The sequence below is a fragment of the Hyla sarda genome, unplaced genomic scaffold (genome assembly GCF_029499605.1).
Source record: "Hyla sarda isolate aHylSar1 unplaced genomic scaffold, aHylSar1.hap1 scaffold_738, whole genome shotgun sequence".
NCBI classification, from domain to species: domain Eukaryota; kingdom Metazoa; phylum Chordata; class Amphibia; order Anura; family Hylidae; genus Hyla; species Hyla sarda.
The window spans coordinates 60,551-88,237 of NW_026610760.1; the positions used below are offsets into that span (position 1 = coordinate 60,551).

Sequence of the window (27,687 nt, forward strand, 5' to 3'; positions counted from 1 at the left end):
GGGATCCCAATGAAGTTATTACATGTTATTAAAGGGTTATATAATGGTGTTACTGGACAAGTTTTAATGAATGGCCATGTTGGTCCTGCTTTTAAGATTTTATCAGGGGTTCGGCAGGGTTGCCCACTCTCCCCAATCCTTTTCATCTGTGTAATAGAGGCCTTGTTAAAGAATGTTCAGAAAGACAAATGTGTTAAAGGAGTTTTTATACCTGGCAGTGGTGGGAGTGATCTTAAGGTTTTAAGCTACATGGATGATGTTGTGTTTACATGTACTTCAAAAGCAGATTTGAATAGAGTGAATTTGCATATTCAAATTTTTTGCTGTGTGGCCGGAATGTGTGTAAACTGGGGCAAATGTCATTTGGTGAATTTTGGGAAATGCGAAGATGTGTTGGTGGATGGAGTAGAGATAAAGGAGAATGTGGAAGTTTTAGGGGTCATTTTTGAAAAGAATCTTAAAGGGACAGAGACTTACAACAAGCTGGACAGTAAAATTGAAAAGAAATTGAATTTTTGGAAATTGAGGAATTTATCCCTTAAAGGGAAAGTACTTGTTATTAAGACTGTGATTTTACCTTTACTTTTATATACTGCGATGGTTTTTCCACCTGGTAAGCTTTGGATGAGGAAGACAACAAGAAGACTTTTTGTTTTCTTTTGGGGATCCAAAATGGAAAAAATGAAAAGAGAGAAGGTAATGAGTACTGTAAAGAATGGTGGATATGACTTTCCAAATATTGATTTGTTTTTAAAGTTACACTATTTTCTTTTAATTTTCAAGACGATCCAGTGCAATAGTAAAACAGCTGATATGTGTAAATATTTAGCAGGATGGTTGTTTTCTAAGTGGGGCTGGTGTGAGAGGGATCTGAGGAAACCAATGGCGCTGATTATACCTACCTTTTATGTGGTTCTTCGGTCTTTCAATGATCAGTTTAATTTGAGCTCCTTGGGGAAACCTGAAAAGAAGAAAATAGAATATGAGTTGAGAAAGAGTGAAAAATTTAATGAAGTACCATTCTGTAATATTGCACAGTCAGTTAAGATTTGGAGCCTTTTTAATTCCTTTGGTTTATCAAATAGACAAAAAGATGTGGTATGGATGTCTTACCATGGTTGCCTCCCAACTCGAGTGTTTTTAAGAGGAAGAGGAATAAGAGTGAGTGAACAGTGTCCAAGAGAGGGTTGTGGAGGTAAAGAAGATATTGTACATTTGTGGTGGGACTGTTTTTATGCCAAGGAAGTTTTTAGGCTTTTAACAAGATTTTTTATTGCACTTATGGGTTTTAATGATTTTACTTTTGAGAAAATTTTTATCGGTCAGGACTTTAACATGAAGAATGATGCACGTGTTACTTGGATAATTTTTTCTGTTTTTAAAGAAGTTTTATGGGACTCCAGGAATTTGCTTGTTTTTAAAAATGTTTCCATTTCTCCAAGTGAATGTAGGAGGTTGTTGCTCGGAAGACTTTTTATTGCATATTTATTAGATAAGAAGAGAATGGGAGAAGACAATGCTGAAAAGATCTGGAAATATACCCAATGGTGGAAACTGTAAGTCTGACCAGTTTATGTTTTGTTTTTTAAATGTTTTTGTTTTCCTTCAGCTTTTACCTTTTGGTTTTAAGTTCTTGACCCTCGGTTCCCTTTTTTTTTGTCTTTCCGCATGATGTTTTTTCAGACATTGTTTTAAGTGACGAGTCCTGGTAGGAGACCTGATGATCGTTCAAACAATAGTCTGTAACTGAGGAAAAAAAAAAAAAAAAAAAAAAAAAAAAAAATCTGTTCTTATCAGTTTAATATCTGATACGTCCCCTATCTGGGGACCATATATTAAATGGATTTTTGAGAACGGGGGCCGATTTCGAAGCTTGCTTCCGTCGCCCTATGCATTGACCCGATATGGCAGTATCTTCGGGTACAGTGCACCACCCCCTTACAGGGTTAAAAAGAAAGATTCCTACTTTCATTGCTACCTGCTTGCTGGCTAGCCAGCTAGCCAGCCCTGTGGGCCTTGCTGCTGCTGCAGCCAAAAAACAAAAGGTGGTGCTGCTGCTGCTGCTTCTGCTGCTTCTGCTTCTGCTTGTGTCTGGCCGCTGTTGGAGCGTCCAGGCACAGGACTTCTGCTGCTGCTGACTAAATGGCCTCCTTAATTGGATCCTTTGAGTAGCCAGCACACCTGTGCAGGTAGGGCATGACATGATAGGCAGCTGCCTTGATAGCGGGTGGGTGCTGAATGTTCCTAATTGACAAAATAAGATTAATGCTTATGAAGAAATATAAAATCTCATCCCTTCCCCAATATCGCGCCACACCCCTACCCCTTAATTCCCTGGTTGAACTTGATGGACATATGTCTTTTTTCGACCGTACTAACTATGTAACTATGTAACATAACATGGGGGGGGGGGGTCTCCTGGCTGTTCACACAGGTGTGTCATTGCTGTACATTGACCATGCATTGCTTCTGTGGTATTGCAAAGGCAAAGACAAATGCTTCCAGCCATCCATTGCACTAATGGATTGGTCATCAGCTGGCTGTCTATGTCCCGCATCAATATAGACCAAAGTACAGAGGGTTAGGCTATGCTATTGTGCACCTACCTGATGCATCAGAAGGTGCGAGGCCCTTGCTAAATTCTGTGCACAGACTTTGAGATCTATACTTTAGACTGTATCTAAACCTGCTCCAACATGGACTGACATTCTGGCCTACTTTCAGCCGATGCGACTTGTCTGTCGCTGAACAGTCGCTTTTTATGTATTCAGCACCTATGTATAATGTTGTAAAAATGCTCTAGAAGCTAAAGTCGCAGAAATGTCACACATATTTGGCCTGCAACTTTCTGTGCGACAAATTCAGACAGGAAAAATCAGTATAAATCCTTAGAAAATTATCCCCCAGTGTCTCCATCTGCTGGCGGTATTGAATAAGCATTGCTGCACTGATGGGGTATGCATTAGACGAAAAAAAAGAAGAAAAAGAAGAATAATACGCCCAGAAAAGAGGCGAAAAGGAGAAAAACGTTAAAAAACGTGAAAAAAAAGTAAGAGGAAGAGAAGGGAAAAAAAGGTGGAAATGGGTTTAAAAGTGATTTCGGCGGAGAAATATATATATATATATATATACGCGCACACACACACATATATATAAACGTATTCTCCGTTGAGATATTGCAGCCGCTGCTGTGTCCAGGCCCAGGAGCCTTAGCACTGTGCTGTGATGTCACTCAATACCACTGACATCACTAGGTGTAAACAACATCTCTCCTTTGCTGTGTATGTGACTATGGAGCTGTTTGGTGATGTCGTCTATTATGGCCTTCATAGAAGCAACAGGAGATTGTTGCATCCATCTAGAACCCTCAGAACTACAGTGCTATGATGTCACTCACTTCCACAGGCCTTGCAGAGTGTAAACAACAACAACCCAGCTTTGTTGTGTATGTAACCATAGGGATTTGTGATGTCACCTAGAACCTTCACAGCAGCGACAGCTTTATGAGGAGCATCAGCACTGCTCTGCCTGAGCAGAACCATCACCGCCATAGGTTGTCAAATAACCCGGGTTTAACCCACACAGGTAAGTCCAATGGGGTGCAGGCATGTCCTCTATGCTTACAGCTTCCCGTGGGTGTTGGTTTGATACCGTTTGGGGACAGCCAAGGAGGCATCTGCAGGCAACAAAGGTAGGTGTGTGCTTGTGTGTGTGTTTCCTATGCAGATCCTAAGCCCAGTGTCACATGCAAGTAGGAGGAGTAAGAAGGGTTCCTGGCAAATCCGGGTTATGGATTGCATTTAAAAAGGCCCCGTGGGAGTGCAATGGGCCCCTGTCTTGCTGCTTAGCAATAATGGTATGGGTTTAGGTTCTGCTGTGTGTACTGGTGGTTGACTGCCCCCCAGCCCAGAGTGTGCATGGAAAATTGTCTGGCAGCCTCCCTGACAGCAAGCAGTGATAGTGCCCATGAAGGGGCACCTTGTTGGGCCCGCCCCTTTCACGGTTATCGCTTCTCGGCCTTTTGGCTAAGATCAAGTGTAGTATCTGTTCTTATCAGTTTAATATCTGATACGTCCCCTATCTGGGGACCATATATTAAATGGATTTTTGAGAACGGGGGCCGATTTCGAAGCTTGCTTCCGTCGCCCTATGCATTGACCCGATATGGCAGTATCTTCGGGTACAGTGCACCACCCCCTTACAGGGTTAAAAAGAAAGATTCCTACTTTCATTGCTACCTGCTTGCTGGCTAGCCAGCTAGCCAGCCCTGTGGGCCTTGCTGCTGCTGCAGCCAAAAAACAAAAGGTGGTGCTGCTGCTGCTCCTGCTTCTGCTTGTGTCTGGCCGCTGTTGGAGCGTCCAGGCACAGGACTTCTGCTGCTGCTGACTAAATGGCCTCCTTAATTGGATCATTTGAGTAGCCAGCACACCTGTGCAGGTAGGGCATGACATGATAGGCAGCTGCCTTGATAGCGGGTGGGTGCTGAATGTTCCTAATTGACAAAATAAGATTAATGCTTATGAAGAAATATAAAATCTCATCCCTTCCCCAATATCGCGCCACACCCCTACCCCTTAATTCCCTGGTTGAACTTGATGGACATATGTCTTTTTTCGACCGTACTAACTATGTAACTATGTAACATAACATGGGGGGGGGGGGGGGGTCTCCTGGCTGTTCACACAGGTGTGTCATTGCTGTACATTGACCATGCATTGCTTCTGTGGTATTGCAAAGGCAAAGACAAATGCTTCCAGCCATCCATTGCACTAATGGATTGGTCATCAGCTGGCTGTCTATGTCCCGCATCAATATAGACCAAAGTACAGAGGGTTAGGCTATGCTATTGTGCACCTACCTGATGCATCAGAAGGTGCGAGGCCCTTGCTAAATTCTGTGCACAGACTTTGAGATCTATACTTTAGACTGTATCTAAACCTGCTCCAACATGGACTGACATTCTGGCCTACTTTCAGCCGATGCGACTTGTCTGTCGCTGAACAGTCGCTTTTTATGTATTCAGCACCTATGTATAATGTTGTAAAAATGCTCTAGAAGCTAAAGTCGCAGAAATGTCACACATATTTGGCCTGCAACTTTCTGTGCGACAAATTCAGACAGGAAAAATCAGTATAAATCCTTAGAAAATTATCCCCCAGTGTCTCCATCTGCTGGCGGTATTGAATAAGCATTGCTGCACTGATGGGGTATGCATTAGACGAAAAAAAAGAAGAAAAAGAAGAATAATACGCCCAGAAAAGAGGCGAAAAGGAGAAAAACGTAAAAAAAACGTGAAAAAAAAGTAAGAGGAAGAGAAGGGAAAAAAAGGTAGAAATGGGTTTAAAAGTGATTTCGGCGGAGAAATATATATATATATATATATATATATATATATATATATATATTATATATATATATATATATACGCGCACACACACACACATATATATAAACGTATTCTCCGTTGAGATATTGCAGCCGCTGCTGTGTCCAGGCCCAGGAGCCTTAGCACTGTGCTGTGATGTCACTCAATACCACTGACATCACTAGGTGTAAACAACATCTCTCCTTTGCTGTGTATGTGACTATGGAGCTGTTTGGTGATGTCGTCTATTATGGCCTTCATAGAAGCAACAGGAGATTGTTGCATCCATCTAGAACCCTCAGAACTACAGTGCTATGATGTCACTCACTTCCACAGGCCTTGCAGAGTGTAAACAACAACAACCCAGCTTTGTTGTGTATGTAACCATAGGGATTTGTGATGTCACCTAGAACCTTCACAGCAGCGACAGCTTTATGAGGAGCATCAGCACTGCTCTGCCTGAGCAGAACCATCACCGCCATAGGTTGTCAAATAACCCGGGTTTAACCCACACAGGTAAGTCCAATGGGGTGCAGGCATGTCCTCTATGCTTACAGCTTCCCGTGGGTGTTGGTTTGATACCGTTTGGGGACAGCCAAGGAGGCATCTGCAGGCAACAAAGGTAGGTGTGTGCTTGTGTGTGTGTTTCCTATGCAGATCCTAAGCCCAGTGTCACATGCAAGTAGGAGGAGTAAGAAGGGTTCCTGGCAAATCCGGGTTATGGATTGCATTTAAAAAGGCCCCGTGGGAGTGCAATGGGCCCCTGTCTTGCTGCTTAGCAATAATGGTATGGGTTTAGGTTCTGCTGTGTGTACTGGTGGTTGACTGCCCCCCAGCCCAGAGTGTGCATGGAAAATTGTCTGGCAGCCTCCCTGACAGCAAGCAGTGATAGTGCCCATGAAGGGCACCTTGTTGGGCCCGCCCCTTTCACGGTTATCGCTTCTCGGCCTTTTGGCTAAGATCAAGTGTAGTATCTGTTCTTATCAGTTTAATATCTGATACGTCCCCTATCTGGGGACCATATATTAAATGGATTTTTGAGAACGGGGGCCGATTTCGAAGCTTGCTTCCGTCGCCCTATGCATTGACCCGATATGGCAGTATCTTCGGGTACAGTGCACCACCCCCTTACAGGGTTAAAAAGAAAGATTCCTACTTTCATTGCTACCTGCTTGCTGGCTAGCCAGCTAGCCAGCCCTGTGGGCCTTGCTGCTGCTGCAGCCAAAAAACAAAAGGTGGTGCTGCTGCTGCTTCTGCTGCTTCTGCTTCTGCTTGTGTCTGGCCGCTGTTGGAGCGTCCAGGCACAGGACTTCTGCTGCTGCTGACTAAATGGCCTCCTTAATTGGATCATTTGAGTAGCCAGCACACCTGTGCAGGTAGGGCATGACATGATAGGCAGCTGCCTTGATAGCGGGTGGGTGCTGAATGTTCCTAATTGACAAAATAAGATTAATGCTTATGAAGAAATATAAAATCTCATCCCTTCCCCAATATCGCGCCACACCCCTACCCCTTAATTCCCTGGTTGAACTTGATGGACATATGTCTTTTTTCGACCGTACTAACTATGTAACTATGTAACATAACATGGGGGGGGGGGGGGGGGTCTCCTGGCTGTTCACACAGGTGTGTCATTGCTGTACATTGACCATGCATTGCTTCTGTGGTATTGCAAAGGCAAAGACAAATGCTTCCAGCCATCCATTGCACTAATGGATTGGTCATCAGCTGGCTGTCTATGTCCCGCATCAATATAGACCAAAGTACAGAGGGTTAGGCTATGCTATTGTGCACCTACCTGATGCATCAGAAGGTGCGAGGCCCTTGCTAAATTCTGTGCACAGACTTTGAGATCTATACTTTAGACTGTATCTAAACCTGCTCCAACATGGACTGACATTCTGGCCTACTTTCAGCCGATGCGACTTGTCTGTCGCTGAACAGTCGCTTTTTATGTATTCAGCACCTATGTATAATGTTGTAAAAATGCTCTAGAAGCTAAAGTCGCAGAAATGTCACACATATTTGGCCTGCAACTTTCTGTGCGACAAATTCAGACAGGAAAAATCAGTATAAATCCTTAGAAAATTATCCCCCAGTGTCTCCATCTGCTGGCGGTATTGAATAAGCATTGCTGCACTGATGGGGTATGCATTAGACGAAAAAAAAAGAAGAAAAAGAAGAATAATACGCCCAGAAAAGAGGCGAAAAGGAGAAAAACGTAAAAAAACGTGAAAAAAAAGTAAGAGGAAGAGAAGGGAAAAAAAAGGTGGAAATGGGTTTAAAAAGTGATTTCGGCGGAGAAATATATATATATATATATATATATATATATATATATATATACGCGCACACACACACATATATATAAACGTATTCTCCGTTGAGATATTGCAGCCGCTGCTGTGTCCAGGCCCCAGGAGCCTTAGCACTGTGCTGTGATGTCACTCAATACCACTGACATCACTAGGTGTAAACAACATCTCTCCTTTGCTGTGTATGTGACTATGGAGCTGTTTGGTGATGTCGTCTATTATGGCCTTCATAGAAGCAACAGGAGATTGTTGCATCCATCTAGAACCCTCAGAACTACAGTGCTATGATGTCACTCACTTCCACAGGCCTTGCAGAGTGTAAACAACAACAACAACCCAGCTTTGTTGTGTATGTAACCATAGGGATTTGTGATGTCACCTAGAACCTTCACAGCAGCGACAGCTTTATGAGGAGCATCAGCACTGCTCTGCCTGAGCAGAACCATCACCGCCATAGGTTGTCAAATAACCCGGGTTTAACCCACACAGGTAAGTCCAATGGGGTGCAGGCATGTCCTCTATGCTTACAGCTTCCCGTGGGTGTTGGTTTGATACCGTTTGGGGACAGCCAAGGAGGCATCTGCAGGCAACAAAGGTAGGTGTGTGCTTGTGTGTGTGTTTTCCTATACAGATCCTAAGCCCAGTGTCACATGCAAGTAGGAGGAGTAAGAAGGGTTCCTGGCAAATCCGGGTTATGGATTGCATTTAAAAAAGGCCCCCGTGGGAGTGCAATGGGCCCCTGTCTTGCTGCTTAGCAATAATGGTATGGGTTTAGGTTCTGCTGTGTGTACTGGTGGTTGACTGCCCCCCCAGCCCAGAGTGTGCATGGAAAATTGTCTGGCAGCCTCCCTGACAGCAAGCAGTGATAGTGCCCATGAAGGGCACCTTGTTGGGCCCCGCCCCTTTCACGGTTATCGCTTCTCGGCCTTTTGGCTTCGATCCCGTGCGGTTTACCGGGCGGGTTAGGAGTTGAAGGGGGTGGTGATCGGGGCCCTCTTTTAAATGGATTTTTGAGAACGGGGGCCGATTTCGAAGCTTGCTTCCGTCGCCCTATGCATTGACCCGATATGGCAGTATCTTCGGGTACAGTGCACCACCCCCTTACAGGGTTAAAAAGAAAGATTCCTACTTTCATTGCTACCTGCTTGCTGGCTAGCCAGCTAGCCAGCCCTGTGGGCCTTGCTGCTGCTGCAGCCAAAAAACAAAAGGTGGTGCTGCTGCTGCTTCTGCTGCTTCTGCTTCTGCTTGTGTCTGGCCGCTGTTGGAGCGTCCAGGCACAGGACTGCTGCTGCTGACTAAATGGCCTCCTTAATTGGATCATTTGAGTAGCCAGCACACCTGTGCAGGTAGGGCATGACATGATAGGCAGCTGCCTTGATAGCGGGTGGGTGCTGAATGTTCCTAATTGACAAAATAAGATTAATGCTTATGAAGAAATATAAAATCTCATCCCTTCCCCAATATCGCGCCACACCCCTACCCCTTAATTCCCTGGTTGAACTTGATGGACATATGTCTTTTTTCGACCGTACTAACTATGTAACTATGTAACATAACATGGGGGGGGAGGGGGGGGGTCTCCTGGCTGTTCACACAGGTGTGTCATTGCTGTACATTGACCATGCATTGCTTCTGTGGTATTGCAAAGGCAAAGACAAATGCTTCCAGCCATCCATTGCACTAATGGATTGGTCATCAGCTGGCTGTCTATGTCCCGCATCAATATAGACCAAAGTACAGAGGGTTAGGCTATGCTATTGTGCACCTACCTGATGCATCAGAAGGTGCGAGGCCCTTGCTAAATTCTGTGCACAGACTTTGAGATCTATACTTTAGACTGTATCTAAACCTGCTCCAACATGGACTGACATTCTGGCCTACTTTCAGCCGATGCGACTTGTCTGTCGCTGAACAGTCGCTTTTTATGTATTCAGCACCTATGTATAATGTTGTAAAAATGCTCTAGAAGCTAAAGTCGCAGAAATGTCACACATATTTGGCCTGCAACTTTCTGTGCGACAAATTCAGACAGGAAAAATCAGTATAAATCCTTAGAAAATTATCCCCCAGTGTCTCCATCTGCTGGCGGTATTGAATAAGCATTGCTGCACTGATGGGGTATGCATTAGACGAAAAAAAAGAAGAAAAAGAAGAATAATACGCCCAGAAAAGAGGCGAAAAGGAGAAAAACGTAAAAAAACGTGAAAAAAAAGTAAGAGGAAGAGAAGGGAAAAAAAGGTGGAAATGGGTTTAAAAGTGATTTCGGCGGAGAAATATATATATATATATATATATATATATATATATATATATATATACGCGCACACACACACACATATATATAAACGTATTCTCCGTTGAGATATTGCAGCCGCTGCTGTGTCCAGGCCCAGGAGCCTTAGCACTGTGCTGTGATGTCACTCAATACCACTGACATCACTAGGTGTAAACAACATCTCTCCTTTGCTGTGTATGTGACTATGGAGCTGTTTGGTGATGTCGTCTATTATGGCCTTCATAGAAGCAACAGGAGATTGTTGCATCCATCTAGAACCCTCAGAACTACAGTGCTATGATGTCACTCACTTCCACAGGCCTTGCAGAGTGTAAACAACAACAACCCAGCTTTGTTGTGTATGTAACCATAGGGATTTGTGATATCACCTAGAACCTTCACAGCAGCGACAGCTTTATGAGGAGCATCAGCACTGCTCTGCCTGAGCAGAACCATCACCGCCATAGGTTGTCAAATAACCCGGGTTTAACCCACACAGGTAAGTCCAATGGGGTGCAGGCATGTCCTCTATGCTTACAGCTTCCCGTGGGTGTTGGTTTGATACCGTTTGGGGACAGCCGAGGAGGCATCTGCAGGCAACAAAGGTAGGTGTGTGCTTGTGTGTGTGTTTCCTATGCAGATCCTAAGCCCAGTGTCACATGCAAGTAGGAGGAGTAAGAAGGGTTCCTGGCAAATCCGGGTTATGGATTGCATTTAAAAAGGCCCCGTGGGAGTGCAATGGGCCCCTGTCTTGCTGCTTAGCAATAATGGTATGGGTTTAGGTTCTGCTGTGTGTACTGGTGGTTGACTGCCCCCCAGCCCAGAGTGTGCATGGAAAATTGTCTGGCAGCCTCCCTGACAGCAAGCAGTGATAGTGCCCATGAAGGGCACCTTGTTGGGCCCGCCCCTTTCACGGTTATCGCTTCTCGGCCTTTTGGCTAAGATCAAGTGTAGTATCTGTTCTTATCAGTTTTCATGCTGGTGGGGATGGGTGCTGCATGGAGGATGCAGGTGTACCAGGGCTTTCCGGGGCTGGTTCTGAGGAATCAGCTCGACGGCTGCCCCGATGTGACCTGTTCCCTCCGGGTCTCGCCATGAGGCTGAGAGGGTCTAGAGCCGAGGTACTTTTGTGCCTCGGGGAGTGGTGACCCCGAGGTGCCGAAACTCACTGGGAGAATAGGCTCACTGAGTTGAAGCACGGGCACCATAATCTCTTCACCTTGTGGCACTCACCTCTTGATTCCCGGCCTTCTGGCTAGGATCAGAGAAATTTTTATAGATCCGGCCGGATGTCCGGGCAGTATATCTGCACACATTCACTTATTTATTTATTTTTTGTCTCACTGTGTCACTTTTTGCGTGTTGTGTGTTCACAGGATTGGTCAGGATGCGGTAGCCCTTCTGGGTGTCCCTCCTGGCGGTCTAGGGGAGGTGTGTGTGGCCATTAGGTTCCGCACCTCCCTGCAAACACCCCGGGTACTCCTGCTTCGCAGGGTACCTACCGTAATCGGCTCTGCGGGCAGATACCTTGGCTAACGCCAAGGGGGATGCCGGGAGCATTTGTGGTCTCCTAGTAGCTTCGGCGAAAAGGGACATCGAACCTGGAACCTCGCAGGTACCTTTTGGTCCGGAGGCGAAGGGTAAGGTTTGTTGGGGGGCCTCTCTCCTATCGGAGAAGGGCTTGCGATAGACCGCATCCTTTGTGCACGTTTTTTTAGTGTAACACGTTTGCACTTTTTCTTGCACTTTGGGTGAATCGAAAGCACGTTCCTCGGCTTTAAAAAAAAATCTGTTCTTATCAGTTTAATATCTGATACGTCCCCTTTCTGGGGACCATATATTAAATGGATTTTTGAGAACGGGGGCTGATTTCGAAGCTTGCTTCCGTCGCCCTATGCATTGACCCGATATGGCAGTATCTTCGGGTACAGTGCACCACCCCCTTACAGGGTTAAAAAGAAAGATTCCTACTTTCATTGCTACCTGCTTGCTGGCTAGCCAGCTAGCCAGCCCTGTGGGCCTTGCTGCTGCTGCAGCCAAAAAACAAAAGGTGGTGCTGCTGCTGCTTCTGCTGCTTCTGCTTCTGCTTGTGTCTGGCCGCTGTTGGAGCGTCCAGGCACAGGACTTCTGCTGCTGCTGACTAAATGGCCTCCTTAATTGGATCATTTGAGTAGCCAGCACACCTGTGCAGGTAGGGCATGACATGATAGGCAGCTGCCTTGATAGCGGGTGGGTGCTGAATGTTCCTAATTGACAAAATAAGATTAATGCTTATGAAGAAATATAAAATCTCATCCCTTCCCCAATATCGCGCCACACCCCTACCCCTTAATTCCCTGGTTGAACTTGATGGACATATGTCTTTTTTCGACCGTACTAACTATGTAACTATGTAACATAACATGGGGGGGGGGGGGTCTCCTGGCTGTTCACACAGGTGTGTCATTGCTGTACATTGACCATGCATTGCTTCTGTGGTATTGCAAAGGCAAAGACAAATGCTTCCAGCCATCCATTGCACTAATGGATTGGTCATCAGCTGGCTGTCTATGTCCCGCATCAATATAGACCAAAGTACAGAGGGTTAGGCTATGCTATTGTGCACCTACCTGATGCATCAGAAGGTGCGAGGCCCTTGCTAAATTCTGTGCACAGACTTTGAGATCTATACTTTAGACTGTATCTAAACCTGCTCCAACATGGACTGACATTCTGGCCTACTTTCAGCCGATGCGACTTGTCTGTCGCTGAACAGTCGCTTTTTATGTATTCAGCACCTATGTATAATGTTGTAAAAATGCTCTAGAAGCTAAAGTCGCAGAAATGTCACACATATTTGGCCTGCAACTTTCTGTGCGACAAATTCAGACAGGAAAAATCAGTATAAATCCTTAGAAAATTATCCCCCAGTGTCTCCATCTGCTGGCGGTATTGAATAAGCATTGCTGCACTGATGGGGTATGCATTAGACGAAAAAAAAGAAGAAAAAGAAGAATAATACGCCCAGAAAAGAGGCGAAAAGGAGAAAAACGTAAAAAAACGTGAAAAAAAAGTAAGAGGAAGAGAAGGGAAAAAAAGGTGGAAATGGGTTTAAAAGTGATTTCGGCGGAGAAATATATATATATATATATATATATATATATATATATATGCGCACACACACACATATATATAAACGTATTCTCCGTTGAGATATTGCAGCCGCTGCTGTGTCCAGGCCCAGGAGCCTTAGCACTGTGCTGTGATGTCACTCAATACCACTGACATCACTAGGTGTAAACAACATCTCTCCTTTGCTGTGTATGTGACTATGGAGCTGTTTGGTGATGTCGTCTATTATGGCCTTCATAGAAGCAACAGGAGATTGTTGCATCCATCTAGAACCCTCAGAACTACAGTGCTATGATGTCACTCACTTCCACAGGCCTTGCAGAGTGTAAACAACAACAACCCAGCTTTGTTGTGTATGTAACCATAGGGATTTGTGATGTCACCTAGAACCTTCACAGCAGCGACAGCTTTATGAGGAGCATCAGCACTGCTCTGCCTGAGCAGAACCATCACCGCCATAGGTTGTCAAATAACCCGGGTTTAACCCACACAGGTAAGTCCAATGGGGTGCAGGCATGTCCTCTATGCTTACAGCTTCCCGTGGGTGTTGGTTTGATACCGTTTGGGGACAGCCAAGGAGGCATCTGCAGGCAACAAAGGTAGGTGTGTGCTTGTGTGTGTGTTTCCTATGCAGATCCTAAGCCCAGTGTCACATGCAAGTAGGAGGAGTAAGAAGGGTTCCTGGCAAATCCGGGTTATGGATTGCATTTAAAAAGGCCCCGTGGGAGTGCAATGGGCCCCTGTCTTGCTGCTTAGCAATAATGGTATGGGTTTAGGTTCTGCTGTGTGTACTGGTGGTTGACTGCCCCCCAGCCCAGAGTGTGCATGGAAAATTGTCTGGCAGCCTCCCTGACAGCAAGCAGTGATAGTGCCCATGAAGGGCACCTTGTTGGGCCCGCCCCTTTCACGGTTATCGCTTCTCGGCCTTTTGGCTAAGGTATAGGGATATACCTTGGCTGATCCGGTTCCTGCTTTTGTGGGTGCTCTGAGACCCCCCTCCTCGGCCCTGGGACATCGCCCTTCGTTGGGCTTAAGTCCCTTGCTGCTATTGGGGAGGGGGCCCACCTCAGTGTAGAGTTGCGATCCCCCTTTGCCTTAGGGACCTAGTGTCTCTTTGGTGCGCTTGATTGTGAGCATGGCGTCAGCCAGTGACGGAGATCCAGGCATGGTACCATCTTATGCCAAGCTCAAGAACTCAGTACGTATATCGTACTTGGAGGACCAGAGAAAGAACCGGGACCTGAAGTACATCGTGGAGCAAGTTCTGCTGGGCGTCTTTGGATTAAGGAAGCATGAGATATTATCCATCCAAGATTATCCGAAAAGAGGAGTATACGATGTTACTTTTACGGAAGGAGGTATTTACAAGGACTTTGTTATACAGATGAAGAAGGTAAGCGGAGATTCCCGCTTGAGTGGAATAAGAATTGTTGAGCACTTTCCCGATGAACTTATGCTTTTAGTTATAAAAATGTACTCTCCATACGTTAAAGAAGATGAAATTGTTGTGTTTTTAAGGAATTTTTGTAAAAAAATTATAAATAGAGGGAAAGTGATGAATGAGTGTGGAATATGGTCCTCTAAGTGGAAGTTTCTGGTTGAGTTCAAAGAAGATCTATTACTCCCAGGACGAAAGGTTATGCCTCCAGCTCGGTTCAAGTTAGGAAATGTAAATGGTGACGTGTTTTTCCCAGGAATGCCCAATTTCTGCAGAGCTTGTAGAAGATATGGACATGATAAAAACGTATGTGAGAGTACATGTACAAATTGTGGCAGCACTGAGCACTCCTCCAGAGAATGCACAAAAGAAAAGAAATGCAGTTTATGTTACAGAGTTGACCATTTGTATGCTTCTTGTCCTCACAGGAACAAAGAGAAACAACAGAGAAGCCAGCCAGACCCCCGTCATATGAACAGAGAAGACAACAAACCAGAAGAAAACCCAACTGATCCACATGGTGAGTCTGCTACCTCTGATGAAGATGGATATGAGAAACCCTCCAGCATGAAGGTAAGAAGAAAGGAGAAGAAAGCATGGCAGACAGGAGCTCCTCTCTCGCAGCAGAGGGGTAGTAACCTGGATGAAGCTGTCAGCAAGCCTCAGAGTGCCCCCCTGAGGAAGCCAGAAAATGTTGGGGCTAAGAGAAGAAAGACCGGAACAGGAAGAGAAGAGGCGTTTGTGGAAGAAGAGGGGGGGGTAGGGATGCCATCAGGTGTTCCAGCCCCCTCCCCAAGTGAAACAGGCAACTCGTCCATGGTTCCCGACACGGTGGAAGTCGTTGTGCCCGACCGGCTGCCCGGGGTGGCTCCGACAGGTCATCCCGGGGAGGAGATGGACACTGGGCAAGGTGACGGAGACGGGACAACCCCTGTTCCGGCGAAGAGGAATCCTCTCCTTAGTCCCCTACCGGAGGATCTTCAGGAGGAGGTAATGGAGGAGTCAGACGGTAGCAGCTCACCGGAATCTCTGGTGACAGTGAGATCAGAAGGGGAAAATGATAGTTTTGGGGGTCTGGCTGATGAGGATGAGATAGAATGTGCACAAAGATATTGAAAGTGGTCTCTCTGTAACCTTTAATGATGGCGCTCCATGGACTCTCCCTCAATGTGAGGGGCCTTAAGACACACGCAAGAAGAACTGCTATTTTTAATTTTTTATCCTTTTTGTCTGCATCAGTTTTCTTCTTACAGGAATGTGGCATCCCTCACCAAGCATCATACAAGAAATATGAAGAAGACTGGAAGCATGGCCCCTCAGTGTGGTCAGGGTCCAACGCATCTAAATCTGGAGGAGTTGCTATACTTTTTAAGGGTAATGTTAATATAATTTTTAAGCAAGAGATTTTACCAGGAAGGATTTTATTAGTTAAAGCTTTTATAAATGGTTTTACATGGCAGTTTTTAAACTTTTATGGTTCACCTGATGAAAAAGAAAGAGAAGAGATGTTAGAGATTTTACCTCTTTTTATTAATGATTCTTATCCTTTGATTTTAGCTGGGGATTTTAATTGTGTTTTAAGAGGTGAGAAAAGATATTCTCGAGCTACTAGTAGAAATTATGATAAGACATCTAACATTTAAAAAAATATTACTTTAGATTTTAGGCTTATAGATGTTTTTAAAAAATGTAATCCAAATTTACCTGATACTGAAGGCATTACATGGAGTAATGTGAATTGTAGCTCGAGGATTGATTTTATCTTCTCTTCTCAAAATGTTTTACCTGCCAAATGTGAGCTTTTAACTAATATATTTTCTGATCATAAATGTCTTCTATTTGTTTTAAATCCTGTTCCTGGTTTTAAGAGGGGTATTGGTTCATGGAAATTGAACATATCTCTTTTAGAAGATAAAATAATCTTAACAGAATACGCCAATTTTTATAATAAATGTAAAAATAATAGAGACCCAAATATAGATATAAAAGTATGGTGGGAAAATATGAAGAAAAAAACTAAAGATTTTTTTTATAAAACAAGGTATCCAAAAAGCTAAAGATAAAAGACATTGTTATGATATTTTAAATACACGTCTTCAAACTCTTTTTAAATTGCACAATATAGGGATAGATGTAAAAGATGATATTGTTAACATTAAAAAAGAAATAAAAACATTTTTAAATGAAAAAGGTAAAGAGATCATTTTTAAAGCTAAAATCAAACATATTGAAAATAACGAAAAATGTACAAGATATTTTTTTAAAAAATCTAATCAAAAAAGAGTCCATATCGAAAAACTAGAAGGAGAAGTGGAGATGAATAAAATTTTATTTAAAGTACAATGTTATTATAGGGAACTTTTTAATGAGAAAAAAATAGATGCTAATTTCTGTTTCAATAGTTTTTATTGAAAAATCATTTTCATTGTTATACAAACAAACTTACAAGGTACAAGAGATAAACAAGCAATCTTCTTTAGAGTCACTTAAGAAGTAACGGGTGTATAATGAATGCACCGCTGTGTCTGAGGGCAGACGTACAAAACACAGTATAACAGTTATCATCCGTTGTACCTAACAAGCAGCGCACACTGTACTCCAAATTACCATTTTTACCGTTGCTGCAAACTGGCCAACAATGAAGGCCAAATGAAGTGAACCGGACAAGACAATGGGATATAACTAGTGGATTGAATTGAAAGGAGGGATGGGGGGTAGAGGGAAAAGGAGGTGGTAGAGAGAGAGAGGGAGGGAGAAGGAAGGGGAAGGTAGGAGAGAAAGGGGACGTACGAGAGGGGAGAGAAGGGAGGGGAGGCAGAAGAGGTGCCATATTTGAGTGTGTGTCATTCACCGACTTATGTGCATTGTATAAACTAGTCTCACAATATCTCATCCAATGAATCTGAATATCATAACATTCCTATCTCCTTTTAATACAAAACATACAACTTATATTCTATCCTACTCATGAAGAAAGGTGAGCAAATCGAGAATTTATCCAAGCTTCCCAAATTTTTGCCACGTTAGTGGTGGTGCCTGTGTTCAAGTAGACAGCCCTCTCGCATTTATATGAAAAGTTCAATAAGGTGACCAATTCTGCAATAGGGGGTGATGTGGTAGATTTCCAATGCCGAGTGATTACCAACTTAGCTAAGATCAATATTTTAATCACCAGACAGCGGCATTCGGGTGGTATTGTTTGGATGTCTAATAACAACAAGGCCATCGCAGGTGTTATGGATATGTCATATTCAATAACCTCCCTCAACATTATACCAATCTCCCTCCAATATTCCTCAATCTTCGGGCAAGCCCATAATATATGTAGCAAGGTGCCCTTGGCACCACATCCTCTCCAGCATTCTGAAGATGTCCCTGGGTAGATGACCTGCAGTCTATCAGGTGTTAAGTACCATCTTAGTCTGGATTTAAAAAATGCCTCTAAGTGTGTCACTGAGGGTAACGCCCTCCTCGCCCATTTACAAGCGACCATCCATTCCCCATCAGTAATGTTCCTTGACAGGTCTTTCTCCCAGGATTTATAGGGTGCATGTGTGGACAGGGGCTTAGTACTTTCCAAAAGGTCGTATATGGGGCGTAGGCCCTTGAATGGTGTGGCCATCAGTTTAAAGAGATCTTCGTTATAGTTCCATGCATGCTGCGTGTAGGATCCCAAGCAATGTCTAATTTGTAGGAATTTATAGAAATCTTTAGTGGAGATATTATAGTGAGCAGAGAGGGAGGTAAATGTGTGTAGTATGTTTCCGTCAAACAAATGAGATATCTGTGTGAGACCAGCCGATATCCAATTTTGTAAGTCTAGGAGTGGGATAACTGCAGACAATATTAAAAGAGGAGTTGTAGAGGGGCTGTGGAGGTGTTTCCTACCCGTGTTTTTATGTATGATGTTCCAGCAGGACAGACCTGCTATCGTTAATGGGGAAATATGTTGTGGAATATTAAGGGACCATATTTGATAGAATAAAAGGGATTTTAAGTCACCATTATCACATAAATATTTCTCAGCCTGTAGCCACGGTAGGCTCGCCCCTGCATTCCAGTAATGTTTCAGTTGTGTCGTCAAAGTAGCTAAATAGTATGCGTACGGGTCAGGTAAGCCCACCCCTCCTCTATCCTTGTGTTTACTCAGAAGTAATTTGGATATTCTTCTACGTCCCCCCTTCCATATATAATCCAAGAGCAGTTTAGATATGCGTGTGAAGAAGGAGGTCGGGAGTAGGATAGGCAGGGTGCGGTATAGATACAGTAGTTTGGGAAGTATTGACATTTTAAAGGCTGCGATCCTGCCTAACCACGACACCTCCACTCTGCCTAAACTATCAAGATCCTCTTTAAAGGTATGTAGAAATGGGATATAATTGGAACTATATAGCCGCGGGACTGACGGTGTAACCTGAATGCCTAAGTATGTGATGCTATCAGACTTCCAGTCTAGAGGATACGTATTTTTTAACTTTTGTAGGGTGTGACTGTCTAGATGTATTGGCAAGGCTTGTGTCTTAGACGTATTTAGTTTATAGTAGGATACTGCACTATACTTCATGATGGTGTCAACGGCCCCCGCCAGGGAACATTCTGGGTCTTCCAATGTTAGAATTATGTCATCCGCATACATAGATATGAGATGTACATCAGGGCCAAGTCGTACCCCTCTAATTGCAGAGTTAAGTTTGAGCGCTATAGCCAGAGGTTCTATACATAGTATAAACATTAGCGGTGAAAGTGGACATCCCTGGCGGGTGCCATTACCCAATGAGAAGCTGTTAGAAAGCGTACCATTTGAAAACACTCTCGCGTTTGGGGCAGAATATAGTGCTTTAATCGCTGTTGCAATAGAACCCTTAATACCCATGGCATCCAATATCGCAAACGCAAAAGACCAGTTCAGACGGTCAAATGCCTTTTCAGCATCTAAAGCTAGTAGGACCGACGCCATGCGTTTCGAGTCTAGGTGATGTACTAAGTTAAGGATACGTCTTGTATTCTCGTATGCCTGACGTCCTCTAACAAAGCCCACCTGATCAACCGAAACCAGTGTGGGAATCAGGGGAGCTAATCTATTTGCTATCAGTGTGGCGTATATTTTCGCGTCTACATTTAAGAGCGAAATAGGCCTAAAGTTGCAAGGCCTATCAGGGGGTTTGCCCGGCTTCGGGAGAGTAACTATTAGGGCCTCTTGGTTTTCCTTCGGTAACGAGCCTTTTTGCATTGCTTCATTAAAGAAATTTGTGGCATGGGGCATTAAGATATGTGAAAAGGACTTGTAATAATAAGCCGTCAGTCCGTCAGGGCCAGGAGACTTGCCTATAGGCAAACCTCTAATAGTTTTAGTGACCTCCGCGTGAGTGAAGGGAGCATTAAGTGAAGTTAGTTGGGTATCAGTCAATGAGGGAAGGGGAAGATCTTGTAAAAAAGAGGCAATGTCTTCTATCGATGGCTGGGGGATGTTTTGATCCTGGGAAAGGTTATAGAGGGTTGCGTAGTAACCCATAAAGCTATCTGCAATATCTTTAGGGGATTGGAGTTTGTAAGTGAGCGATGGGTCCCATAAGAAAGGAATTCTAGTTTTTGCATGTTTGTGTTTGAGCCTGTTCGCTAACACTCTACCTGTTTTGTTGTCGAAGTGGTAATATTGGGCCTTCAGTTTATTCAATTGGCGAGCGTGGTGGTCTAAAAACAAAATGCGGATTTTCTCCCTAACCTCTTTCAGTTTCGTCGCCTGTGTCGCACTTGGGTGTTGCTTATTAGCCTCCTCCAATAGTCTCTGGTCAGTCAATAAACTATCCAAGTGCCGGGACCTCTCCTTCTTTACAATGTATCCTAATTTTATCAGGGACCCCCTAATAACTGCTTTGTGTGCATTCCACACCGTGCTGTGAGCCAGACCTGTATGTGCATTTAAGGAGAAGTATTGGTCAAGTTCTGAAGCTATAGTTTCCCTGTGCTTATCATGTCTGATTAAATATTCATTACATCGCCACAAGTAAGTAGGTGAAGTCGCAATTTTCTCAGAAATGGTCAGTGTGATAGGTGTGTGATCTGACCATTTGAAAGGTTCAATCGTGGCAGATGTAACCAAGTCTAAAAGAGATCTACCCACTAAAGACAGGTCAATACGAGAGTAACTATTAGAAGGGGCTGAGTAGAAAGAAAAATCCCTTTCCCCAGCATGTAGTAGGCGCCATACATCATATACTTCTTCAACATGAAATAAGGAATGTAATGATATAGCTCGTCTCTTGCTAAGAGAGGATACATCTATGTCTGCGTCAGGGACTGCATTGAAATCCCCTCTCAATAGAAGATGACCCTGAGCATGAGTGCGAAGTTTGCGAAAGACCTTTTTTAGGAAACCCAGTTGGCCTCTATTGGGTGCGTAAACAGACGCTATTGTGTAGTTAACATTATTGATGATGCATACTATAATCACAAATCTTCCCAGTGAATCAGAAATCACAGACAGTAGTTGAAACGCCAGGGTATCCCTGACTGCGATGAGCACACCCCTTGCCTTTGTGTGGTAATGGGAATGAAATACATAAGGAAAGTTTTTATGTCTGATCCTAAATGCATCTTCACAAACTAAGTGCGTCTCTTGTACACACAATATGTCCCCAGCTAATTGTTTGGCTTCCGCCCATAAATAGGACCGCTTTAGCGGAGTGTTCAGTCCATTAATATTAATAGATACGACCTTTATAGTCATAGTGAGTCCTCATGATGCTTGAGATGAGATCTTCGTCGACTTGGATAAGATGCGGTGAAAGATCGTGACAGTTCAGCGAACCATGTTCTGCCGGAGCACCTGTAAAAAAGGGGGAGAGGAAGGGGGAAGGGGGAAACACAAACAAACAAACAATAGAGAAACGGCTGGTCTAAGCCAGGAAAGCTGGATATGTCCAGGAACGGGTGATGAATATTCCTCTTCATCAGATGTGGGGAGAACAGATAGTCCTCTGTAAGCGGAACAAGACCGCAAAATCCAGGGCCAATCTCCACAGCAGTTAACGCATTCCCTGTTTCTTTTTTCCAGCCAGTTGCCAATCAGGATCCACTCTATCTGGAGGGGACGATGTCTGCGATTCTGGAATCTTCACAGGAATTCCCCATACATTAAGCTGTTTGATACCTTCCTCCAATGAGCAAATCACATGCATTTTGTCGTTTCGGTGTACCAGCAGGCGGGTGGGGAATCCCCATTTGTAGAGAATAGAACGGTCCCGAAGTGCAGTTGTTATTGGTGCCAGGTTTCTGCGTATTTGCAAAGTCATTGCTGACAGATCGGTATATAGAGCAATTTTTCGATACTGATCCGGGACATTCTGGCGATCTCTAGACTTAACCATAAGGGCCTCTTTAATATGGAAGAAATGCACCCTGGCAAGTACATCCCTTGGTATATCGTCGGCCAGGTGCCTCGGTTTAGGGACACGATGCGCTCTGTCCAGAAGTAGCTCAGTCAGGGTCGCCTCAGGTAGGTAGCTTTGCATAAGAGAGGTAAGGTAGGCATTAAGTTCCTTTGGAGGGACAGTCTCTGGGATGCCCCGGAATTTGACATTATTCCTCCTCGACCTGTCTTCAATGTCAGCGATTTTTGCACGTAGCGCTGTCACGTCAGACTCCAGATCATAATGCGAATCTATAAGGTCGTTGTGAGATTTTACCAGTGAAGCCATTTTTGTTTCCGTATGGTCCACCCTTTGTTCCACCTCTACGATAGCAGAGCGGATCGGTTGCAGGGTATTAAGCAAGTTGTTGGTAATGGACGTGTTCAGCAGTAGCAACATGCGTTTCAAAGATACTTCTGTTACAGGTACCTCCGATGCAGGCACCTTGCTGAAGAATTCCTCCCCGGCAACTTGGAAGGCTTCTACTAGTGGGTTAGCCCCATCTGTCTCTGTGCTGGCCTCTATGCGTGGTCTTTGCCTGCGCGGGCTGTCCGTGGCTGAGTATGGCGATGCAGGAGCTGAGGCGCCATGTTGGTTCAGCACATTGCCGTCTTTAGTGGGGCTATCATGTGGGGACGGCGAGACAGTATCTCGGCTTTGTGCCATTATATCTGCTTCATCAGGTAAGGAGAGGCTGCGTCTAGCATTAGGCAGGGATTTTTGAATGTCTGACCTGTTGCCGAAGTCCCCGCTTCTCCTGTGGTGCGGGGAGGACGCCTCCACGCCATCTTGAGAGGCCCGGAGTTGAGGCCGTGTGTAGAAGTCCGTCAGCTTACGGGGCTGGCGTCCCGCTTTCCCTCTCCTCCGGGTGTACATGTTCGAGAGAGGGTGTTCCGACGGCTGGAAATGTGCAAAGTAGGTTCACTAACTCAGTTTGATCGGGTATTCGTCGCTTATGAAGTTGCTTGCTGCAGGAGCTCGGTTCTCAGGCGGCCATCTCGCTCCGCTGCCAGACCACGCCCCCAATAGATGCTAATTTCATGAACGATGCCTTAAACAAAATAGAACGTGTTTTAGAGAATAATTCTCAATCCTTTCTTTTACAGTCTATCCCAGAGAAGGAAATATTGGATACCATAAACAGTTTTAATTTGGGTAAAGTACCGGGGTCTGATGGCCTGCCAATCGAATTTTATAAGGTTTTTTATGAGGTTTTAAAAGATGATCTTTTATCTCTTTTTACAGATGTTTTTAATACCAAGATTTTACCACAGTCATGGAAAATGGGTGAGGTTTTTCTGCTCTTTAAAAAAGGTGATAAAGAGGATATTAGGAATTGGAGACCAATAACCCTTTTAAACGCTGATTATAAAATAATGGCTAAAATATGTGCAAACAGACTAAAAAATGTTATAGATAAATTAATACATAATAATCAAGTGTGTGGTATACCGGGTAGAAACATGTGGGAAAATTTAAACCTCATAAAAGATATAATAGAAGATGCTAAAATAAGGAAAAGTAATTTAGCAATTTTAACAATAGACTTTGAAAAAGCATTTGACAGAGTCTCGCACTGTTTTTTATTTAATGTTTTAAATAAAATGGGCATACCAGAAGGTTTTTTAACGTCACTCAAAGCCTTTTATAATGACTGTTTTAGCAAAATTTTAATTAATGGTTTTAAGACTGAAATAGTTCCTTTAAAATCTGGTGTGAAGCAGGGTTGCCCCCTATCACCCCTTTTATTTATTTGTGCACTAGAGCCACTTTTATGTGTCATAAGAGGTGATAAACAGATCCGTGGGATAAGGCTCCCCGGAGGAAATGGTCTTGAAGCTAAAGTAGTCAGTTATATGGATGATGTAGCAGTGACATGTCAAGATAGCCTGGCACTTAAAAAAACTTTAACACAAATTAACTATTTCTGTTGTGCTTCTGGTTTTAAAGTGAATTTTAACAAGTGCGAGATTTTAAAAGTCGGCAAGCTGGATACAAGAGACATAAAGGTACCGGTAGTAGAAAAAGTAAAAATTTTAGGTGTGTATTTTAATGAATTAAATAATGGAAACGAAAGCTGGGAGCTAACAATGCAAAAGGTGAACCAAAAATTATGTGTATGGAGACTAAGAGACCTTACAATGGAAGGAAAAGTGCTGATTTTAAAGATGGTGATTTTACCTTTGCTTTTATATTTAAGTTTAGTGTTCCCACCTAACACACATATAATACGTAAAGTCTCAAAAGTCTGTTACACCTTTTTTTGGAATTCCAAATATGAGAAGTTAAAAAGAGAAATTGTATCTAAACCTAAAGAGAAAGGGGGGAAAAGTTTTACTGATTTTACTGCGTTCCTTTATACAAAATTCTTTTCATTGTGTCTTAAGAATGTTTTTAAAGACAACTATTGGTCGTTCTTTTTGCGCTATAATGTTGGTAATCTCATGAGACACCATGGTTGGTTTGAAACAGATCTTAAACACCCTTATGCTTTTAACCTCCCTATTACTTATTGTATTTTAGAAAAGATTGTTTCTCTTTTTAAACTGTTTGATTTTAGTAAAGATATTCTAATCGATGGGAAAAAACTTACGAGAGTCATTTTAAACAATATTAACATGTGCCAAGTTGGAAATTTTAATGATGATAAATGTAAAGAAATCTGGAGAATTGTGAACTCATTTTATCTTTTTAACTCACAGAAGGACTTATCCTGGAGCTGCATCCACAGTTGCCTTCCGTGCCGGGCTTTCCAACACCGTAGAGGATTTGCAAGCACAGCAAAGTGTCCAAGAGAGGGATGCCACGAAGAGGAGACTGTTTTACATCTTTTATGGACATGTGATTTTTCTAGAAGGATATGGACTAAAATGCTGCCACTTTTAAACAAAATTGCTGCTATAAAAGACTTGGACTATAATAAGGTTTTATATGGGTGTTTGGATTGTCCCGGCGAACAAGAGAAACGGAAGGCATGGCAAATAATAAACTGTGTGAAGGCAGCTCTGTGGAAAAATAGGAATATTTTATTATTTAAAAAGGACATTTTATCTTTCGATGATGTTATTGGAATGATTTTAAGTGAAATGTACATCTATCTTTTAATCGATAAACAAAGTGATGAGTTTGCATTCTTAAAATGGCATTTTACCGACTGGCATATGTGAAATTGTAAAATTGTAAGTTTTTTATGTTCCCCTGGTTTTAATGCTATGTAACTATGTAACTATGTTAAAACTTGAAACTTAAATAAAATAGGTGTGTACCTGTGAAGGTGCAGCCAAGTTAAAAAAAAAAAAAAAAAATCTGTTCTTATCAGTTTAATATCTGATACGTCCCCTATCTGGGGACCATATATTAAATGGATTTTTGAGAACGGGGGCCGATTTCGAAGCTTGCTTCCGTCGCCCTATGCATTGACCCGATATGGCAGTATCTTCGGGTACAGTGCACCACCCCCTTACAGGGTTAAAAAGAAAGATTCCTACTTTCATTGCTACCTGCTTGCTGGCTAGCCAGCTAGCCAGCCCTGTGGGCCTTGCTGCTGCTGCAGCCAAAAAACAAAAGGTGGTGTCTGGCCGCTGTTGGAGCGTCCAGGCACAGGACTTCTGCTGCTGCTGACTAAATGGCCTCCTTAATTGGATCATTTGAGTAGCCAGCACACCTGTGCAGGTAGGGCATGACATGATAGGCAGCTGCCTTGATAGCGGGTGGGTGCTGAATGTTCCTAATTGACAAAATAAGATTAATGCTTATGAAGAAATATAAAATCTCATCCCTTCCCCAATATCGCGCCACACCCCTACCCCTTAATTCCCTGGTTGAACTTGATGGACATATGTCTTTTTTCGACCGTACTAACTATGTAACTATGTAACATAACATGGGGGGGGGGGGGGTCTCCTGGCTGTTCACACAGGTGTGTCATTGCTGTACATTGACCATGCATTGCTTCTGTGGTATTGCAAAGGCAAAGACAAATGCTTCCAGCCATCCATTGCACTAATGGATTGGTCATCAGCTGGCTGTCTATGTCCCGCATCAATATAGACCAAAGTACAGAGGGTTAGGCTATGCTATTGTGCACCTACCTGATGCATCAGAAGGTGCGAGGCCCTTGCTAAATTCTGTGCACAGACTTTGAGATCTATACTTTAGACTGTATCTAAACCTGCTCCAACATGGACTGACATTCTGGCCTACTTTCAGCCGATGCGACTTGTCTGTCGCTGAACAGTCGCTTTTTATGTATTCAGCACCTATGTATAATGTTGTAAAAATGCTCTAGAAGCTAAAGTCGCAGAAATGTCACACATATTTGGCCTGCAACTTTCTGTGCGACAAATTCAGACAGGAAAAATCAGTATAAATCCTTAGAAAATTATCCCCCAGTGTCTCCATCTGCTGGCGGTATTGAATAAGCATTGCTGCACTGATGGGGTATGCATTAGACGAAAAAAAAGAAGAAAAAGAAGAATAATACGCCCAGAAAAGAGGCGAAAAGGAGAAAAACGTAAAAAAACGTGAAAAAAAGTAAGAGGAAGAGAAGGGAAAAAAAGGTGGAAATGGGTTTAAAAATGATTTCGGCGGAGAAATATATATATATATATATATATATATATATATATATATATATATATACGCGCACACACACACATATATATAAACGTATTCTCCGTTGAGATATTGCAGCCGCTGCTGTGTCCAGGCCCAGGAGCCTTAGCACTGTGCTGTGATGTCACTCAATACCACTGACATCACTAGGTGTAAACAACATCTCTCCTTTGCTGTGTATGTGACTATGGAGCTGTTTGGTGATGTCGTCTATTATGGCCTTCATAGAAGCAACAGGAGATTGTTGCATCCATCTAGAACCCTCAGAACTACAGTGCTATGATGTCACTCACTTCCACAGGCCTTGCAGAGTGTAAACAACAACAACCCAGCTTTGTTGTGTATGTAACCATAGGGATTTGTGATGTCACCTAGAACCTTCACAGCAGCGACAGCTTTATGAGGAGCATCAGCACTGCTCTGCCTGAGCAGAACCATCACCGCCATAGGTTGTCAAATAACCCGGGTTTAACCCACACAGGTAAGTCCAATGGGGTGCAGGCATGTCCTCTATGCTTACAGCTTCCCGTGGGTGTTGGTTTGATACCGTTTGGGGACAGCCAAGGAGGCATCTGCAGGCAACAAAGGTAGGTGTGTGCTTGTGTGTGTGTTTCCTATGCAGATCCTAAGCCCAGTGTCACATGCAAGTAGGAGGAGTAAGAAGGGTTCCTGGCAAATCCGGGTTATGGATTGCATTTAAAAAGGCCCCGTGGGAGTGCAATGGGCCCCTGTCTTGCTGCTTAGCAATAATGGTATGGGTTTAGGTTCTGCTGTGTGTACTGGTGGTTGACTGCCCCCCAGCCCAGAGTGTGCATGGAAAATTGTCTGGCAGCCTCCCTGACAGCAAGCAGTGATAGTGCCCATGAAGGGCACCTTGTTGGGCCCGCCCCTTTCACGGTTATCGCTTCTCGGCCTTTTGGCTAAGATCAAGTGTAGTATCTGCTCACTTGGTCTGGCTGGAAGGTTCCTGGGGTACCCGTGCCTTGGCCTTGGGGGATCGCTCTACCTATTTGGTGGAGCTTCACCCCCTTGCTGCTTTTGGGGTTACGGCTTACTCCCCAGGAAACGAGAAGTGATCACCAGGCAGCCACTGGGTCGCCTGGTTGCAAACAGAGGACGGAAGAAGATCTCGGCAGCTGAACAGACATGGCGGATATACC

General features: G+C 43.8%; 4 non-coding genes and 4 pseudogenes across 4 annotated transcripts; all 8 read left to right on the top strand.

Moving 5' to 3' along the window:
• The first annotated feature begins 1,735 nt into the window (after window positions 1-1,735).
• LOC130344891 (U2 spliceosomal RNA) lies at window positions 1,736-1,936 on the top strand (annotated as a pseudogene).
• A 2,069-nt stretch (window positions 1,937-4,005) lies between these two features.
• On the top strand, window positions 4,006-4,196 carry LOC130344858 (U2 spliceosomal RNA). Its single transcript, XR_008883676.1, has one exon. It is a non-coding gene; the product is annotated as a U2 spliceosomal RNA (small nuclear RNA).
• A 2,104-nt stretch (window positions 4,197-6,300) lies between these two features.
• On the top strand, window positions 6,301-6,491 carry LOC130344859 (U2 spliceosomal RNA). The gene has a single exon (XR_008883677.1). It is a non-coding gene; the product is annotated as a U2 spliceosomal RNA (small nuclear RNA).
• A 2,102-nt stretch (window positions 6,492-8,593) lies between these two features.
• LOC130344900 (U2 spliceosomal RNA) lies at window positions 8,594-8,779 on the top strand. Its single transcript, XR_008883706.1, has one exon. It is a non-coding gene; the product is annotated as a U2 spliceosomal RNA (small nuclear RNA).
• Window positions 8,780-10,873: 2,094 nt separating this feature from the next.
• LOC130344902 (U2 spliceosomal RNA) lies at window positions 10,874-11,033 on the top strand (annotated as a pseudogene).
• A 654-nt stretch (window positions 11,034-11,687) lies between these two features.
• Window positions 11,688-11,896, top strand: LOC130344890 (U2 spliceosomal RNA; annotated as a pseudogene).
• Window positions 11,897-25,175: 13,279 nt separating this feature from the next.
• LOC130344894 (U2 spliceosomal RNA) lies at window positions 25,176-25,371 on the top strand. The gene has a single exon (XR_008883701.1). It is a non-coding gene; the product is annotated as a U2 spliceosomal RNA (small nuclear RNA).
• Window positions 25,372-27,427: 2,056 nt separating this feature from the next.
• On the top strand, window positions 27,428-27,580 carry LOC130344906 (U2 spliceosomal RNA; annotated as a pseudogene).
• The last annotated feature ends 107 nt before the right edge of the window (window positions 27,581-27,687 follow it).